Source organism: Pelophylax lessonae (genome assembly GCF_965119305.1).
Source record: "Pelophylax lessonae genome assembly, chromosome: 2".
Classification (NCBI taxonomy): Eukaryota; Metazoa; Chordata; class Amphibia; order Anura; family Ranidae; genus Pelophylax; species Pelophylax lessonae.
The window spans coordinates 362,867,572-362,881,194 of record NC_138769.1 but is presented as its reverse complement, the minus strand read 5'-3'; the positions used below and the strand labels follow the sequence as shown (position 1 = coordinate 362,881,194).

At 39.0% G+C, this 13,623-nt stretch overlaps 1 protein-coding gene across 2 annotated transcripts in view; it reads right to left on the bottom strand.

Moving 5' to 3' along the window:
• The window catches only part of CSMD2 (CUB and Sushi multiple domains 2), a 1,446,274-nt gene that overhangs the window by 388,730 nt on the left and 1,043,921 nt on the right, over positions 1–13,623 (bottom strand). The gene's annotated exons all lie outside the window — the stretch shown is intronic.

Sequence of the window (13,623 nt, the reverse complement as noted above, 5' to 3'; positions counted from 1 at the left end):
TGAATTTAATAAGCTCAATTTCATCAAATCAGTAAAGGCCACTGCTGTATATATATACTGAGCATCAAAATAATACTAACTCACTTAGTGCTCCACTAAGTTTACAAATGTTTGACTATATTTACTAGCGGGAACCAGGGCTTTATTATTCTTTCCAACATTAAGATGTTTATTTTCTTTATAAATAATTTCTGCATTTGAAAATATATAAAATTAAGACTAGATAGTTAAAGTGCAAACATGTTGAGTTTTGTCAAATAAAGTATAGAAGCAGGTACAATTTTCAATATATATACAATGTTTAAAGATATTATGCTCCTCAAATACAGGAAACTGCACACAACTTTAAGCTTTATGTAAATATTTCCAAACTGCATTTGCTGTCAATGCTTGCCATGTAAGTGATTTAGCCAAATAATATGTCATATTCATGGAATTCATTGGTGGTCTCTATCAGTTTTAGACACAGGAATGTTCTAGTCTTTAAAACTCATTCATATTTATAATTTTATAGATTTTAAAAAAGGATAACTTTTACCTAAACATTATATTATATATATATATTTATATATATATATATATATATCAAATAGATATATAAAAACTGCATCCATATCACTAATAAGACAGCATATACTGTACATATTGTTTACAATACATTTAGTTAAGCTGCCAATACACTACCCAGTTTATTTCATTCAGCCAGCCAGGTGAAACAAAAAAAAAAGAAAACTAAGCTAATTTCCTCATTCACAGATTTGAGGTGGATGGGAAAATCCTCCCTTTATGTTAGTGTATTCTGACAGCAGGACTTCCCCGCCATCAGAATACATTGATTGGTGCTGTAGCACATTGGCTGCATACTCTGACAGATAGTAAATTTTCCAACAAGCCTGTTAATGGAAATTTGATTGATAGATCGACTTCCCATGAACAGGAATGGGCATTTTGAAATGCATCCTGCTGAGTTGAATTTTATTCTATGTATGGCCACCTTCAGTGTTTAGTCTGTTTTAGCTTTCAGCCCTGGAGTACAAATTGTAGTACCCTCTTAACCACTTTACCACTAAAGCATTTTGCTGTCTTACGTCTGGGCCACTTTTTGCGATTCGGCGCTGTGCGACTTTAACTGACAATTGCACGGTCGTGCGACGCCATACCCAAACTAAATGTACGTCCTTTTTTTCCCACAAACAGAGCTTTCTTTTGGTGGTATTTGATCACCTGTGCGATTTTTACTTTTTGTGCTATAAACAAAAAAAGAGCGTAAATTTTGAAAAAACAACAATATTTTTCACATTTTTTTATATGAAATTCCCCCCAAAAAAATGTAAAAATCTAAATTTTTTTAAATTTTTGGCCAATTTGTTTTCTGCTACCTATGTTTGGTAAAAAAATTCACAATAAGCGTATTTTGATTGGTTCGCACAAAAGTTATTGCGTTTACTATCAAAGGGAAAGATTTCTGTCATTTTTGGTGGTTTTTTTTTAATGCGTAATGGCTGCGATCTGCAATTTGTTTTGCGGGACTGCGACATTGCGGTGGACAGATCGGACCCTTGACTGACATTTTTGACACTTTTGGGGTGACCAGTGACATTACTGCAGTAATCAGTGCTATATATATGCACTGTTACTGTAAAAATGACACTGGCAGGGAAGGGGTTAATTTTATTGGAGAGGGAGGGGTTAATGTATGCCTGGTGCTTACTGACGTGTGGGGGGGGAGGTTATTGTGTGAGCCAGGGACAGATCGGAGTGTTCAGCTATGCTGAACACTCCGATCTGTCACTCCCTGTCACTTGGGAGATCCGCCCGCTTGTGTTTACACAGGCGGGCGGATCTCCACACTAGATCCCCGACGATCAGGGAAGAGCAGAGGCGATCGCCGCTGCTCCTCCCCTGGCCCAACTCCCGCTGTGACTGAATACAGCGGGAGCGAGCCTCCGGCGGCGCGCGAGCGCCGCCCACAAGGGGGAGTGTCTGACGACGTAGGTCTACGTCGTCAGACGATAACGAGCCACTTTGCCGCAGTAGTACTACGGTACTCAGTGGCAAAGTGGTTAAGGAGACTTTGCATTGAGTTTGGTAACTTTTTTTTGCATTTACAATGCTTTCCTGCAGATGCTTTGGTTTTCACCCACAATACAAAAAGATGCAGACTTCTATCAAAATTGGACCATTTTGTGTGGCACATTGAAAAAAAAGCCTTTTGGGCAAAGCAGCAGGTTTGTTTAATTAATACCTCCCTACCCAGCAGCGTATACTCCTTATACCTTTTCTTCTGTCCCCCACACTGGGAGCTGATGGAAATACCCAGTATTTGCGAATCTGCAGGAGAATATTATCCACTTCATCTATTAGCACTGTGCCAATTAATACCGATCACAGGGAATCCTTATGGGCCATACACACTATAAGATTTTCTGAATACTTTTTCCTTTAGACTTACCAAAACCATATAATATGAGGTCAAAGCTAAACACTTTCAATTTGTATGCAATTTGGCAGCCCTTGAACTACATAGAAAAGGTAAATCTGAAGGAAAAAGTCTTCAGAAAATCTTATAGTGTGTTTGGCCCTTTAGCCTTTGCTCTGTGTGAGCAAAGCACAGTTTCACAAACACATTTAGCGGCGGTGGTAAAGAGTAGACCAATGTTTACAGATTTTTACCTGTTAATTTTAATGACTAATTGAATTGCTGCCAGCAATCCAAAAACTAACTGAGATGACTTTTAGAGTAGGAATATACTACTGCTAGGTCGTGCCCCTGCTAGATAGATTTACCCTTTTAATTTGTCTGGGTTTCCATTGTCACTAGGACATGGGTTGAACTAAAAAAAGTAGAGTTGTCACCATAACAAGGGGGTACCTGTTCCAGTGCAAATATGGGTATTCTCCTAACTTTGTAGAGATTTCCTCTAATTCTTGTTATGTCTCTGGAACAGGAAGAGCAGGGAAATATCCCAAACAGGTAACAAACAGCAAAAAAAAAAAAAAACTTAGAGGGGTTTTAACTCTTCCCTACTTAATCCAAAACATATGTTTATCTCTTGTGATAATGCATCCTCATGTATCTGTTGGATATGTCTGCTTCTTATTGAGCAGTTTTATTTTATTTTTTTTGCATACTTTAAAAAAGCTCATGTTTAAGTGATTGTCTGACCTCCAATAATACCTATATATTTTTGACACTGGACATGAATAGGATTCAATCCTACAGTGCATAAATACATTTGCAGAGTTAAATTATGGGTCTAAATAGTTGGCATGGGGCAATCTGTCGTAGCCTAAAAAAAATGCAATAAAAAATTTGTGTAACCATTTTAATTATTTTCCAAAAATATCATATTAATTTGTATGTGCTAACCTTTATTTATCTTTCTTTTCTACAAAAAACAGGAACAAGACATGCACCACTTCAATATGTTATCTGATTTAAGGTGAATACTATAGCTGGTCCAAAGGGTTGTTGGATGCACACAAGGAAGAGCAAACATCTCATTAACTTTTGCCCCAGGGCAAGACATCCGCTTACCTATTGCTTGTCTTTATGTTACTAAAGACATGGACATATATTGTGGAGCTGATTCATTTATTAATGCCATTTTAAAACTTTTGCCAAAAGATTTTTTTTTTTTACTAATTAACTTCACTTAAATTACACTTTTAAAGTATTTGAGGAGTATAATTTTCTTTGCAATAATTTCAAATGAATACACATATATGCGGCATTTATATATACATTTATACAAACAACTATTCTGTTGACATTCATTTTGTGCCATTTCAAATTCCAGTAAAGTATTCAATGACAATCAATAGAAGTGAATTATAAATACTGTAAAATCAAAGTCCAAGCCAGTTATAAATGAAGTCATGTATACAATGTTTTGGATAAAGTTTGGTTTCATTGTGTTTTCCTTCATTAACAATGATCTTTAAACAGGATGGAATAAAAATGGTACATTTATAGTTGTTACATACCAAGTTCATTTATATGCATAAAGCATGCAGTATCCTAGAAAAGAGAATGACATGCAAGGTGGTGCAATGACATGCATAGCAATAAGGAAGCATGCTGAGCAAAATAGAGTACTGACCAGCATAGCAGTGTGTAGTGATAAGACCCAATGTGTGATCATGGAACTGTGACTACAAACACAGAGCCTCTGCAGCTCTTCAATCTTGGTATGACCTCCAGATTTCACTGCCTAACTACTGAAAGGCAACATCTTGATTCCTTTCTTTACCATTATACTTTATTTGCTTATTCTTTCCAAAAAAATCCTACAGTTTTTGGAACCCCTGTTAGTATATTAGTTCCTCCTGACACCAGTGATCTCTAATTGGTGCTCTGCATAGAAATATCAGAATGATTCTGCCACGCTGACCTTCCTGCACCCTTTTCACTATTCATTTGTTAAATAAACCCATTTTACGCCAATGGTTCCACAGCGGGGGATGCTTTAATGCATTGTTTCCCTGTTTTAGCCACATTTTCCCATCTCCATCTGAACTCAATTATCTTCTGTTTTGCATTGCTCATTTAAACTTAAATACTGCTAATATTGAAGATTTAAGATGAAAGATCATATTTCTATTCATAATACAGTACAGATATAGAAAATAACCTCCAGTAAGAAAAATAAATAAAGAGGACCTTGTATATATGATATACTAAAATAATTATGCACATACCTAAATATAAGTATATGTAGATTTATGTATGTATGTATGTGTTTTGAAAGCTTGCAATGTGAATGACAATTACTTCTGAAAAATGACTAACAGGGTATAAGCTGCAGACGTGGCAGTTTGCGTTGAAGGTCAATCAATCAACATAGTACCCTCTTACATAAGGTGCAAAAGAATGGGAAAACAGGGATATGGTGGACATTTGCACTACTAAGCTATTCTACATGCCTAAATACAACCTTAATTAAGTTCATTTGGTAAATGTTCATTTGAGCCGTGTACTCATGTTCAGTTATGAAAATGATCCCATAAGTGTCCATGTTACAAGGCAAAGGTGCTCATCCCTCTGCAGTTAGCCAGTACACAGCCTCAAAAGATGACATTTAAGGCTGGGCAATTTTGGGGTGCTTTAGTTTTAAGCATACCATATCATCCCTAGTACTTTTTAGTCTTCTTGTTATTATGATGTATATTTATAGCACTGATATATTACTAGGAACAATATAAAGTACATTTTTGGCACATATACCTGTACCTGCCCCAGTTGAGACTACAATCTTATGTTCCTACGTCAATCATGCATACATGTCCCCACATTTAAAAAGAAAACACAGCAGGACCAATTTAAACAACCTGTAATCAACCATTAGTTTTGTGGAATGCATTAAGACACTGAATTTAATAGTGGAAACCCACTGAAACAGAGACATACAAAGTCTGGGTAAATAACCTTTAAGCCAGGACTCTTGTGCCATAGGGCAGCAACATTGAATTATATCAAAAGCCAAACATTTTTCTATTCATTAAAGAGTTGTTACTCCTTATCAGCTTTCTTGCTATCTATTTCTCATTCAAGAGATGTCTTTTTATTTCCTGTGGTGCAAACTGAGGGTAAATTCTCTTTTAGATAATTGTCACCAGAACAGATCTCCCTATTGGAAGATGCCCCCTCTATTCCTGTCCTGTTCTAATTTTCGGGTTGTGTGGGTAACAGCGCTGGACCAATGAAAACAATGCTTGGTAGAGATAGCTGTATTGTGGAATGAGTCTTCCTTCTGGGGGGTGGATACCCAATGAAGAGGCAATGTAGATGGACCCCATTGTGGTTTTGGGCTGCTACCTCTCTGATAGGGCAAATGAGGACATTCAGCAGAAAACACTTGGATGGATATCGAGGGGTACCCTATTCTACATTTTGGTTTTATCATCACTTTTAACCCTGGTGACAACGGTAAACATGACGAATAGAGAGTGACCCACTGTAGCTAGAGTATCTTCCTTCTCACGACTCTATTCAAACTTAAAGCTGCAGGCACAAACAAAAGAAAACTGTATCACTGCCTCAGAAATATCTGGTTGATTACCCTAAAAGTGTTTAATTTGTTGTGCTATTAAGATGTTAAACAATATATTTATCTATCACAACATGAACAAAAGAAGCCTGCGACATAGCCCAATGCTAAGTCTAACGCGCACACAAACAACTCTCAACTTTTTCATTGTTCCCTAAGATATCTCTCCCAATTTTACTTAAAATGATGATGAGACACTAAATGATAGCAGTAAAAAGCAAGAGTTGCATGAATTGTGTTGTCTTCTCTTATTAGGTGATGCGAGCTGACAATGCAAAAATTACAGAGAGAAAGAAAGAACTGAATTTTCTCTGCCAAAACTTCACTTATGTTGTCATTCACTGCGTGCAGAATAACTGTTGACTATTATATAGGAGGGTACAAAGTAGCAAAAGTGAAAAAGTAGGTTGAACATTCCTACCCTTGACACAAAAGTAGCATCCAGACTATAAATAAAGGAAATGATATTGCATACTTGATCATGACAGATAAAATCTGGGTCTCTCCTTGGAAACAATGGCAAGGAAGAGGTAACAGCAACTTATGTCACAAGAAAAATAGGTTGTATGCACAGACGGGTGTTGCTGTATTATGGTTTAGAGACAGAATACGAAGCAAAAACAAGCCTATATCATTTGGTTGAATTTAAGGGACTGAAAATGTTTTACATTACAGGGGTGAACCTACAGATTCCTCAAGCCATTTCACGATTTCAGTGCATTCATAAAAGGAGAGGTTCCAAGAACTTTACAGAATGCCACTAATTACTGGAAGTATGCATTTTTAATTACTGTGCTATTACTTGATCAATAAATCAAAGTGATAAAAGGTCCATGAGGAAAATGTCACTGCAGTCATAGCCAAGGGTATCCTGCTGAAAATGTGGTTCTCTAAATGCTTATACTTGCATAGCAACAGTCCTTTAATTTCAGTAAACAAACATATTGATGCACACAATAACATGGGTCAAACATGACAATTAACCAACAAATCGCTATTATGTATTTATTTTAGATCTGTAAAATTTACTGAACATGTAATGATAATGTGTGATAAGGAGCTATCTTTTGAAATTTCTGTACGAGTGGAGAATACCGAGTTGAATCTTGATGTTCTCCTATTAGAGCAAAGTAACGTTTAATATAATTATCACATTTTTAACGTTTAATATAATTATCAGCATTACAGCTACTACTAGCCATGGCAAATTTCTGTTGTTTAATATGTAATACAGTATATTGTCAAAAGTATTGTGACACCTGCCTTTGCACACTCATGAACTTTAATAATATCCCAGTCTTAGTCTGTAGTGTTCAATATTGAGTTGGCCCACCCTTTGCAGCTATAACAGCTTCACCTCTTCTTGGAAGGCTGTCCACAAGGTTTAGAAGTGTGGCTATGGGAATGTTTCACCATTCTTCCAGAAGCGCATTTGTAAAATCAGGCACTGATGTCAGACAAGAAGGCCTGGCTCACAGTTTTTGCTCTAATTCATCCCAAAGGTGTTCTATTGGGTTGAGGTCAGGACTCTCTGCAGGCCAGTCACATTATTCCACCCCAAACTCACTCATTCATGTCTTTATGGACCTTGCTTTGTGCACTAGTTCAAATCATTTAGTGGAGGGGGGCTTATGATGTGGGGTTGTTTTTCAGGGGTTGGGCTTGGTCCTTTAGTTCCAATGAAGGGAACCTTTAAGGTGACAGTATGCCAAGACATTTTGGACAATTGAATGCTCCCAACTTTGTGGGAACAGTTTGGGGATAACCCCTTCCTGTTCCAACATGACTGTGCAACAGTGCACAAACAAGGCTCATAAAGACATGGATGAGCGAGTTTGGGGTGGAGGAACTTGACTGGCCTGCACAGAGTCCTGACCTCAATCTGATAGAACTCCTTTGGGATGAATTAGAGCGGAGACTGCGAGCAAGGTCTTCTCGTCTAACATCAGTGCCTGACCTCACACAGGCGCATTCCCATAGACGCACTCCTAAACCTTGTTGACAGCCTTCCCAGAAGAGTTGAAGCTGTTATAGCTGCAAAGGGTGGGCCAACTCAGTATTGAACCCTATGGACTAAGACTGGGATGCCATTAAAGTCCATGTGCGTGGAAAGGCAGCTGTCCCAATACTTTTGACAATATAATGTGTAAATATATATAAATATATATATATATATAGTCAATATTTAGTGAGATAGTTCAAACAGAAGTGATCATTTGCAATGTACAGCAATATATTGCAACCAATCTGACCTACAGTGAAGCTGAACTCCGGGTACAAGAACTTTGATTCAAATATGTTTCTTGATAGACACAAACTATATAAATTCACTTTGTGAGCGCTAGATGTCTTTGCAACACTGTAAAAGTAGCAGTGACATGATCATGGTGCTGTGCAAAGAGCTATGGGAGGGACCCAGCAGGCTCCGCCCACTACTGACAGTATGTAGAAAAGTACAGGGGGGGGGGGGTCAGAGAAAAGGCCAGCTCCTTATGTTTATTGTAAAAATAAAAGAGCCGCGCTTCCTATTCAGACAATAGCAGCCAGCATCAATCATGCATGATAATGAACAAAGTATAGTAAAATGCAGCGCTAATCATCCAAACTAAAATAGATAAAATATATAAAATGTCCACAAAAGCAAGGTCAGTCCATGTGTGTTAAACACCCTTAGTGTGCATTATTGGTATGTTGAGTGGGCAATCCAAATGGTCTACACCTCCACCACATGCAATACTGGCCTCTTACCGGATGGAATTGACCACTGCTCTCACAGTGATCAAAAACCGCAGTGTGCAATTTTCCAAAGTGCAGATCCCACCGGAGGGCAATATGATTGATCACAAATCAATCCCAGGGCAGTGTAACCGGATCCCTGTATTTTTCCAATGGGAGAGTGTTTGCCAAAGACAAAAAGGTGAAAAGACCAATGGTGCAGTACTCCAAGACCAGAATGTATTGAAAAAGGACTTTATTGCACTCACCACACTCCCCCCTGATGACGCGACGTATCGCAAAACATGTAGGTGGAGTCTGCTGCCAGCCTGAATGTCGCAAGCCGGAAGGAGCCTCCGCTTCATAGCGGTTCTACTATTATTGTGTCTGCATTGTTCGTTTGTCTGATTCTACTATGTGGTGAGTGCAATAAAGTCCTTTTTCAATACATCCTGGTCTTGGAGTACTGCACCATTGGTCTTTTCACCTTTTTGTCTTTGACAAACACTCTCCCATTGGAGATATACAGGGATCCGGTTACACTACCCTGGGATTGATTTGTGATCAATCATATTGCCCTCCGGTGGGATCTGCACTTTGGAAAATTGCACACTGCGGTTTTTGATCACTGTGAGAGCAGTGGTCAATTCCATCCGGTAAGAGGCCAGTATTGCATGCGGTGGAGGTGTAGACCATTTGGATTGCCCACTCAACATACCGCCAATCCCCACTGATCAGCCAGATGACAGCTCTGTCTCTGCTCTGTGTGCGGAGATGGAGGTGTTAGATTCCCGCACAATTCTATGGGGGAATCGGATGAGAGTGAACCGCCTGTCCGTTCTCATCCGATCCCATCCGATCCGCCAGACAGATGGAAAATAGGATTTCCATCCGTCCGGATTTGATGGACAGGATCGGATCGGATGTCAGCGGACATGTCTCCACTGACATCCGCTGCCCCATAGAGATGCATGGGGCATCCATTCAGATCCGCTTGAAAAACTGACAGGCGGATCTGCACGGTCCGCAAGTGTGAAAGGGGCCTAAGATTCAATGAAGAATACACATGACTCTTGTATTTAGAAAATATTTTCTTATCCTGGTGATAAACTTTAATTACACTGCAGTCACATCAATAAAGATTCATTTTAACTAGTTCAGCTCTTTGGATGTGTGGTACATCCAAGGAGTAGATAGGTTAAAACAATCTAATGGCTGTAATAGCAGATGTAAACCTGTTTGATTTTTTATAAGCAGGTAGTGGGCTTTTATGTAAAAATGATCTGGATGGTTATTTTTTATCTCTTTTTGCATGACCAGTGAGTGCTGGTGAGTGCTACTATTGTGCCCGTTCAACTTAAGCAGAGGACAAGGGAGACATTAGGGGTCTGGTGTTTCCGAAAGGAGAACCTTCCACTGGCCAGTGCTATCACATAGGGGCTTGTTAGCCTTCTTGTGATAACAATGATGTTAAATGAAAACAAGTTAAAAAATAAAATCATAATAACTTAAAAATAATAATAAAAAAAAGAATTAAAGCAGCACCGTCACACTGCACGTATCCAGAAATGCAAATACAAGCACAGGGTGCGCACATGTACTGTATGTAAACGGCGATTGCACCATAAACGCTGTGAACAACAAAGTGAGAGCAATATTTCTAGTGTCATCATTTACAGTTTACTCTAAACAGATGAGCTGTAAAGGCCTCTATAGCGTCGCCTGATGATACTTTTGGGTACTGTAATATTTTGCCTCTTAACCACTTCAACTCTGGAAGGTTTTACCTCCTTAATGACCAGGCCATTTTTTGCGATTCAGCGCTGCATTACTTTAACTAACACTTGCACGGTCGTGCCTAGCTGTACCCAAATAAAATTGATGTCCTTTTTCCCCCACAAATAGAGCATTCTTTTGGTGGTATTTGATCACCTCTGCGGTTTTTAGATTTTGCGCTATAAACAAAAAAAGCAACAATTTTGAAAAATTTCTGCTATAAAACATTCCCAATAAAAAATTTAAAAATCAAAATTTTTAATCAGTTTAGGCCAATTTGTATTCTGCTACATATTTTTAGTAAAAAAATCCTAAAAAGCGTATTTTTATTGGTTTGCACAAAAGTTATAGCATTTAGAAACTACGGAATAGATTTTTGGACTTTTTATTTTTGTTTTTATTTTGTTTTTATTAGTAATGGCGACGATCAGCGATTTAGTGGGGACAGATGCGACCCCTAACTGACATTTTTGAATTTTTTGGGGACCAGTGACATTAATACAGTAATCAATGCTAAAAATATGCACTGTTACTGTATAAATGACACTGGCGGGGAAGGGATTAATTACTGGGGTTGATCAAAGGGTAAATGTATGCCTATTTGTTCTTATTGACTGTGGGGGGCTCTGTGACAGGCACCAAGAGATCAGTGTTTCAGGTTAGCTAAAACACATGATCTCTCAGTGCCTTTGTGACAGAGGAGATGCCTGCTTTGTTTACATAGGCAGGCGGCTCTTTTGCCAGTTTTTTGTGAAGATTGCGGGAGGCTGGCGGTGATAATGCCCACTCCTCCTGCGGTCTGGCTCTGAGTAGACACAGCGGTAGTCCACGCCGCCGATACCGCATGCACATAATCAAGTAGACCACAGTAAATCTTTGTGGGGTGGTTGGCAAGTGGTTAAAGGGTGCATAAAATCGGGGATCAAATTGTGTTTATCTGCAATAAAATTAATTTTAGTGTATTTTTTTCCTAAAATATAGAATTGATTAACAGTTGCACAAAGGTTAAGCCACATACAAAATTGTAACTAACATGTTTTTCTTCTACCAGACCTCTTCTTTCAGAAAACTTTCTGGAGGTTTTAAGTAATTTTATTGCTTAAAATTCAAATTTTTACTTGAGTGAAAAAAAAATAGAAAATTGCTCCAGAGGGAAAGTGGTTAAGTAGTTGCTGTGGATTACTGCACTTTGAACATCATCACTTGAAATTGTCTTTTTGCAGATGTTTTTTTTTTTTTTTTCAAACATGCTGCTTGAACATCACTTTTTTTATCAGTAGTGTCAAAGCACAGTCTGGTCACAAGATATTTGTCCAATCTAAATCTGTACAGCAGTAAAGAAAAAAAATTGAAACAAACAATATATAGACTAAGATCCTGAGCTGATATAGAGGTATATAGGGGCGAGGGGCGTTGCTAGTAAAGAAAAAAAAATGAAACAAACAATATATAGACTAAGATCTTGAGCTGATATAGAGGTATATAGGGGCGAGGGGCAATGCTAGTAAAGAAAAAAAAATGAAACAAAGAATATATAGACTAAGATCCTGAGCTGATATAGAGGTATATAGGGGCGAGGGGCGTTGCTAGTAAAGAAAAAAAAATGAAACAAACAATATATAGACGAAGATCCTGAGCTGATATAGAGGCAAATAGGGGCCAGTGGTGTTGCTAGATCATGGCACTCGGGGCATACCCCCCAGGTTTTCTAATAGGGTCTTCTTTGAGATAAGGACAGGATACATTGTATGCATTATACTCAGGGCTTCTTTTCTCAGAAAATAGGATCATAAACTCAACCACAACCCCCCAATCCCACCCCCACACCCTCCAAACTGAACTAAATAGTGGGTGTGGTCCAATTTCACTAACAGTGGGAGGGTCTTAAAGGTGCAATAAAAACCAGTAGTGCATTTCGTGCAGAGTTTGGGTGTGTGCTACGTGCAGAGTTTGAGGGTGTGCTACGTGTAGATTTCGGGGATGCACTACAAACAGAATATAGAGTTTGGCCTTCTTCCACAGCTGCGTACCTCTGCATCCTCCATCCACATCTCACTTTCACACCTCTTCAGCTCTAACCTCACCCCCCCCCCTCTCCTCCATCTTCCACATGTCTTATTTTTGTGGCTGTATTAAGCTAAAGCACCCATCCAGCTCTGGTACCTCCCCGCACACTGTAGGTGGCTCAGCCACTTTCATTTGCAGGGAATTCATCCAGTGGAGGTGCCAGCATCCGCAATGCACCCTGGGCACCTGCTTCTTCCTTGTCCCCATCCTGCACTCAGTGGGAGCCACTGGGAGACACGCTATCACTTGTAAATACAGAAGCCGGACTTCTGTGTTTACAAGTCATAGTGATAAACAGGGAGCCAAGGGCCTGAGCCAGAGGTGGTGGAACTAAATTCCACCAAGTTCCAGCTGAAAAAAGCTCTGATTATACTGTTTTGAAACCCTGTATATTTTATCACATTTTTAATTTATCTATTGGTTGTTTTGTTATAATAATGTAGCATTCCAGTTTTTAGACTAGTTAATTTTTGTTCAGTTAAAAATATTATATTAGTCTTAGATTTGATCATAAGTGATTATCATTGTATGCTCTTCAACCTTTTAAAACCTAAGTGCAACCAAAAAAAAATGTGACACAAACAAAGGAGTCTTAAAGTGATACTAAAGTCTCATTTTTTTAAATAAAAAAAACAAACATGTTATACTTACCTACTCTGTGCAGTTGGTTTTGTACAGAGCAACCCAGATCCTCCTCTTCTCGGGTCCCGCTTTGGTGCTCCTGGCCCCTCCCTCCTGCTGAGTGCCCTCACAGCAAGCAGCTTGCTATGAGGCACCTGAGCCCAGCCATCAGCTCTGAATGTCCATTCAGACATGGAGCTGTGGTTCGGCCCGCCCCCCCTCTCTCCTCATTGGCTGACTGACTTTGATTAAAATCAGCCAATGGCGCCCACTGCTGTCCCAGCCAATGAGGAGGGAGAGTCCCGGACAGCTGATCCCTTTTACAACATCGCTGGATCAAGATGGGCTCAGGTAAGCATTGGGGGGGGGGGGGCTGAGGGGGGCTGCTGCACAC